Source organism: Barbus barbus (assembly GCF_936440315.1).
Source record: "Barbus barbus genome assembly, chromosome: 19".
Taxonomy (NCBI): Eukaryota; Metazoa; Chordata; class Actinopteri; order Cypriniformes; family Cyprinidae; genus Barbus; species Barbus barbus.
In genome coordinates this window covers 23,414,636-23,421,680 of record NC_136747.1, presented here as the reverse complement: position 1 = coordinate 23,421,680, position 7,045 = coordinate 23,414,636, and positions in this window count along the sequence as shown.

The window sequence follows — 7,045 nt, the reverse complement described above, 5'->3', positions numbered from 1 at the left end:
ATATTGTTATAAGCTGAAACTTTATACACGGTTCAGTTTTTTTGCTTGATTAATTACAGGATAAATTTGAATCTATAAATCTCAAACTTGATGATAAAACTGGTGCTGGTAACCTGAAGACGTAGTGTTCAGATGTGCCATGACTTTAGCGACTAGCAAACTCAAAAGCCTTCGCTCTCCTCACAATGTCAGTGTTTGAATCAAAAGTGTTTCTCTCTTTGTTTTCAGTAACTTTTTTTATACACAAAGTATTTAACATTATTGAATTTACAGATATTACAATCAGTGGCATGTTATTCTGAAACATTTCTTTCCTTTTATTGTACCCCTAAATAAAACTGTAAGCAATGAATATGCTAAATAGAAACCATCTGTCTCTTTCATTATGCTATTGTGTTTGGTGTGTGTGTGTGTGTGTGTGTGTGTGTGTGTGCATATATATCTACACTGGAAAAAAAATTGTTGTTTCAACTTAAAATAATTTGTTACCCTGCTGACTAAAATGTTTTAGTTTATTCAACTAGTCAGTGGGGTAACAAATTTACAAACTTATTATTCAAGTTGAAACAACTTTTTGGAACAATTTTATTTTTTTACAGTGTATATATATATAAGCAAAAATATAATTTTTTTTTTTTCAAAAATATGGAAAAAATAATACATCAATTCAACCAAAATGTAAAAATGCAAAAATATTTACATAATAACATTAAAATTACATTGTTAATTATAATTTACTTTTTACTAATAATTATAACTAATAATATAATTTACAAATTAACCTAAAAAACATAACAAAGCAAAGTAAATGCATAAAGACATCCATTAAAAAAAATCCTTTTTAATAATTGAAATTAGTTGTATAAAATGGAAATATATATGGAAATAACAAATATAAATATTCAATAAATATATAGTTATATAATAAATATAAATATGGGAAAAATTTCAACCAATTTCTTTTAAAGAGTTTAAAAATATATATACAAAATAATAACATTAACATTACATTAATATATTAATTAGTCTACTTTTAATTAATCTAATACCATACCACAGTAAATGCATAAAAGGCATCCATAAATAAATCACTAGTTTAAATAACTAAAATCAATATTATAAAAAAAAAATGAAAGAAAAAGAAAGAAAATAAAAAAAAATAACTTTTTAGCAGGAAGGTTGAGAAAAAAAACTATATGTTGCGTTACAGATGCATTCATCAAAGTAAAAGTAAAGTAAAGTCGTGACGTATTGTCAAGTATGGTGACCCATACTCGAAATTGGTGCTCTGCGTTTAACCCATCCAAGTGCACACACACAGCAGTGAGTAGTGAACAAATGCACACACACACACACACACCGTGAACACACACCCGGAGCAGTGGGCAGCCATGCTGTGGCGCCCGGAGAGCAGTTGGGGGTTCGGTGCCTTGCTCAAGGGCACCTCAGTCGTGGTATTGAGGGTGGAGAGAGCGCTGGACATTCACTCCCCCCACCTACAATCCCTGCCGGCCGGGGACTCGAACCCGCAACCTTTCGATTACGAGTCCGACTCTCTAACCATTAGGCCACGACTTCCCACGAAATCCCTTCATAATGATTTCTATTTGCTAAGAATTATGTATTTATAATATGCTTTAGGCAGCGTCATGGCCTGAAATCACCCTCAGCAGCTCAGTGAAAGCTGTAAAGAAACACTAACGTCTGAGACAAACGAGAGCTTTCCTGGAAGCGTCTATACGTTCCTCTATACCTTTCACTGTATGTATCCACTCGCTCCGGGACTCTTAAAGGTCAGGCCGTTCTCTCCCGCTAAAGCTGACACCTGTGTGGGCTTCGGGCTTCTCCTGTGACGTCCACAGCGTCACACGGCTCTGTTCTCACATCTATACGCAAACCTTCGTCTGTAAAAGGTCAAAAGGTTATGAGGCTTTTTGTAATCTCACACGTCACAGCAACAGGATTTACCTTCTAGAATATCAACACAAACACTCACATACACAGCACTGAAGACAGATTCCCATACAAGTGTAGCGCTGTGGATCACATACAAAAAGGGTCAAAAACTAAAAAGCAAGTCATACAGTAGAGTAAATGATGACATTTTATTTTCAGGTGAACTATCCTTTTAACTTCTATTGTGTTCTATTTAATTTGAGCTATTTTTGTGCTTCAAGTTAAACTAATCAAAATCAGAAGTAATTGTAGCTAGATGAAATCACTTTTTTTCAGGTAATGTTCTTAGTGCTTTAGTTTTAATAATAATAATATTAATACTAACCCTGACCAACACTCACTGTATAAGCACATTTAATCAACCAATCAGCTACTTCTAATCAAACTTGAAATGATCAATTTTCAAAAGCTTGTTTCAAGTGCTGCTATTAGTTACTATCACTAAAACATCACTTGAACTCAGTGAACATGAAAAACAAGCTGTTAAGTGTTTTGGAGGGGACATTATCTCAGACGTGCAGGGGTTTTCTTCGGTGGCCGCCGCTAACAAAGGCCTTCTGTTCAGCAGCGCCGTGAATCAGGTCTCCTCTGGTATCAGCTTCTGAGCTTTACTGGACCCCCGAGCCACTGGTATGAGCGATGAAAATACTTCAGCCTCTCTTTAGATGACTGACTTGAAATTGTGAGGAACGTGTCACACTTGTTAAGTTCTTCATTTGGATGGAGAGCACATTCACTACAGACATCGGTGCAGAATGTGTCAGCTCAGATCGGTTCTCAAACTCACTGCTGTCTCCTTATGGCTCTGTGAGGTACTACAGCAAACAACAACAGAAAAATTCACAAAGTGAGAAATTACGTAGTGTTAAATTACTCAATGAGATGCTCAGACATATTATAAATATTATATCTAAACACTATTTTTTAAAATCGTTCTATTTATTTGATTTGCATTTTACACACTACAGGAATATACATGATTCCTATTGGGATTATTATTAATCCTAATTTGGATTAATTTGGATAAATAGGAATCTAATAAGATCTTGCTGAATAAACTGAAATTCTGCAGGATTCTTCCTATTATATTGATATGATACTGATATTGTGTAAAACTTATCATAATTCTACTTAAACTAGAATAATGGCTTGCTAAAGGACACTTAAAGAGTCATGCAAAATAAGTTATTAAAGTTTTCTTTTAAATGTATTTTTGAGATCTATTCAATTTCAAAATGTACACATCAATTTTATTTGCATTGCCTTAGAGAACAAATACAAAATAAGCAATGTAATAATATTATTATGGATTTGAAAAATCACAAAAATGTGCTTTTAATTCTTCTTATTATTATAATACTAATAATATTAATAATAGTAAAATAATACAAAAAAAAAAAAAAAACATAAAACAAAATCACAAAAGTGGGGTTTAAAATCTTTTTGATGTCTTACTGGGAATCATAATAAATAAAAACAAATTAAGTTCTAAAAGATCTAATCTTTCTTTTATGATGGTAGAATTTTATAATTACAAATTACAGTAATAATAAATAATAAATAAAGTTAAAACATGGGTCGTTTTACAGAAGTGTCTTGGATTACGTCCCTATCATGTGCTGTCGGCTCAATAGACGTCAAGGAGAGATGGATTTGTCAGAGAACTTTAGCACAAACAGCCTTTTACTGAGCAAAGCTGAGAGACATTCTTACATTTCAGATGCTGTTACCATTGACTCCCTCGCAAACGGATGAGTGGCTCGGGAAGATCTGAAAATCACACACTGTACACATCTAAACATAACAGAAACCCTAAACCACCTCAGAATCACAGAATGAGAAAGCGTGTGTGAAGAGGTGTGCTGTTGATTTATTAAGTCATCAGACACACCTTTTTTCACCTGCTGGACAATAAAAGAGGTGAAAATATGCCATAAACATTGCCTCAAGTCATATATGTGCCAATACAGAAAGAAAACACCTAGCAACCATCCAAAAGACCTTAGCAACACCCTAGAATACTACAGCATCTATGAGACATACATGAGCAAATATACAGTACAATACAATTAAATTTGCATTATGTAATCTATAACATGAGTCAAATGTGATATGCATGTATGATTATATGATATACCAGTTATTACAAATCAAAAATATGCAATAAATGTATGGAAATAATTAAACAATAAAAAAGAAGCTCCGGTTATGATTATTACTACTACTACTATTGTTGTTTAAAATTCTGTTTATCCACACATTTATTGTTTATAAATATTTACATATTTTTTCATATTTTCATTTAAGACATAGTTTGTGTTTTTTTTTTGCATTATATGCATACTCATGCATATAATGCACTTATTTGTGACCTTATTTTTACGTTATTTTCATATATATATATATATATAAATGTATTTATTTATATTTATTTATTGTAATAAAGCAAACGTTTGTGGAAAATATATTTTATATATATATATATATGAACATGTTTGACTACTTTAGTAATTTCTATGAGTACAAATCTTAATGTTTAAGCATATGATGATATTCTTGGGAATTGCGTGCTTCTAAATTTAAAGCAACAGTTTGGACAGGACCCTTTTCTATTCTAACATGACAGTGTCTCTGTGTATAAGGCACAGTTCAAAAACTCATCACCAAACACCAATGACTTGTATAGACACTATAAGGACAAAAGTGTTGGGAACAAAACTGTGGCAACAAAGACGGAAACATAATTCACGTATTTAGAAACTATATTTCCATCTCTGTTGCAACAGTTTTGGACGCGTCTAAAATGACTGTACCCGTATTCATTGATGTTTGGTGATGAGTTTTTGGCTCAAGGTCTGCATTTAAAGTCACACCAGAGGTGTTCAGCAGGGATTAGGACTTGGCTTTCTGTTCTTCCACACTGACTCAATCAATCATGTCTTTTTGAACTGTGCCTTATACACAGAGACACTGTCATGTTAGAATAGAAAAGGGTCCTGTCCAAACTGTTGCTATAAAATTAGAAGCACGCAATAGAAATTACTAAAGTAGTCAAACATGTTCTTTAGATTAGAAGGGGTGACCCAATACTTTTGGCAATATAGTGTATATACACGCATATATATACACATACATATACTTATATATATACATACATATACGTAAGGAATAATTGACTTCGGTCCGTTGAATTATTAGAAAAATAATGCACTCCCGAGATGGTGAGGCATGACGCATGACGCAAAGCGGAGTACACGCTAATAAACATTAGCGTGTATGTTAACATGTGCGCAAACTGAGAGAGAGCGGGAGATGTGTGGCTATGTGTTTTCCGTACATAATAAAACTTAAATTTGTTGCAAAAACATGGATATAATCTGTCGATTGTATCCTTTTGTTTACTATGTGTATTTGTTTGGCCAGTGTCGTTGTGGGTTTGGTTCTTTTGCCGTTTTAGGCTGTAAGGACCTTTGAAGTAATGCAAATCATTTGGCGAAGTGATATGGACATGTGCGGTGCCTGGAACTACATTCGCAGTCCTTTCCCTGAAAATAATTACACACCTTAGAACGTTCGTCAGCCAATCAGATTAAAGCATTCAACGGTCCCGTAGTATATATATATATATATATATATATATATATATATATATATATATATATATATATATATATATGTATGTATATATATATATATATATGTATATATATATATATATATATATATATATATATATATATATATATATATATGTATATATATATATATATATATATGTATATATATATATATACACACGCACACACATACATACATACATACACATATACAGTATATATATATATATATACATATATACATATTAGTGCTGTCAATCGATTAAAAAATTTAATCGCGTTAATCACAATCCTGGAAGTTCAGCACTTTTATAGTTTCATCCCTCTATCTGATGTGAGCATAAGTACTGGAACAGTTGCAGGGCTTGACGCTTACCTATTCCCCAAGGAGCACATGTGCTCCTAAGTCAAAAAATTTAGGAGCGCATTAAAAACATTTAGGGGCGCAATGCAAATTTTTCTAATTAGGTGTTTTAGCTTAATAAGGGGATACAAAGAGACATTTACAAGCACCATTATTTAATTGATCAGAATACAGAAAGTACACAAGGTTTTTAAATAATTTTACTTCAGACACTATTTAATAGGCTAATTATGTAATTAGTTATAATCCTATTAAACTGTGTCGGTATAAAATTTTCACAATAATCATTGAAGCTTTTGTCACGGTATATGTTTTTGTTTTTAAATCACAATATATAATTTCTAAGTGAAAAAAAGTGTTGTCGTCCTAACAGGTTAAATAACTTTATTAAAGATAATTTACTAAAAGACTTTTATAAAAAATACATAAAAATATAAAGTAAACAAGTGTTTCAAGATTAGAGTGCAAAAGATTGTTCAAATGAACGAAAGAACAATAGGTAAGTAAGGTCCTATTTGTTAACATTAGTTAAAGCAGGTTAACATTAACTAAAAATGTGCAATAGCTAATTGTTGCAGTAGTTAATATTCTTTGTTAATGTTGATTAATAAAAAAATACAACTAAGACAACTTTTGATTTTATAATGTATTATTAAAAGTTGAAATTAAGATAGCATTATTAATAAATGCAGTCATTGTTTTTTTCATGTTAACTAATGGAGCTTGTGTTACTGAACAATAATAACGAATCAGTCGTTGATATATAGATAGGCCCACTGTTCTCTATTATAGATCAGTGGATGGGCCATGGTTTAGCTTAGAAAAAATGTTTGAAAATAAATAGCTCATTAAGTCTTTAAGTAAGAATTATTTGAGGCTATTGTGAAGATTAAAGCGAATATAAATATCTAAATGACTGAGTGTGAAACATTATTTACACAGTTTTAGGAAAATAGCGCAGCTGATTTGTTTACTGGGTTACCGGGGTAACGGCAGCGGCAGCGCCCTCTAGTGGCGAATGTGCGTCATTCAGCGCGTCTTCACTTTAACTCGCTCCGCTTTTCTTCTCATCTGTGCTCATTTAAATTAAACCGTTGCCTTTTAAAAG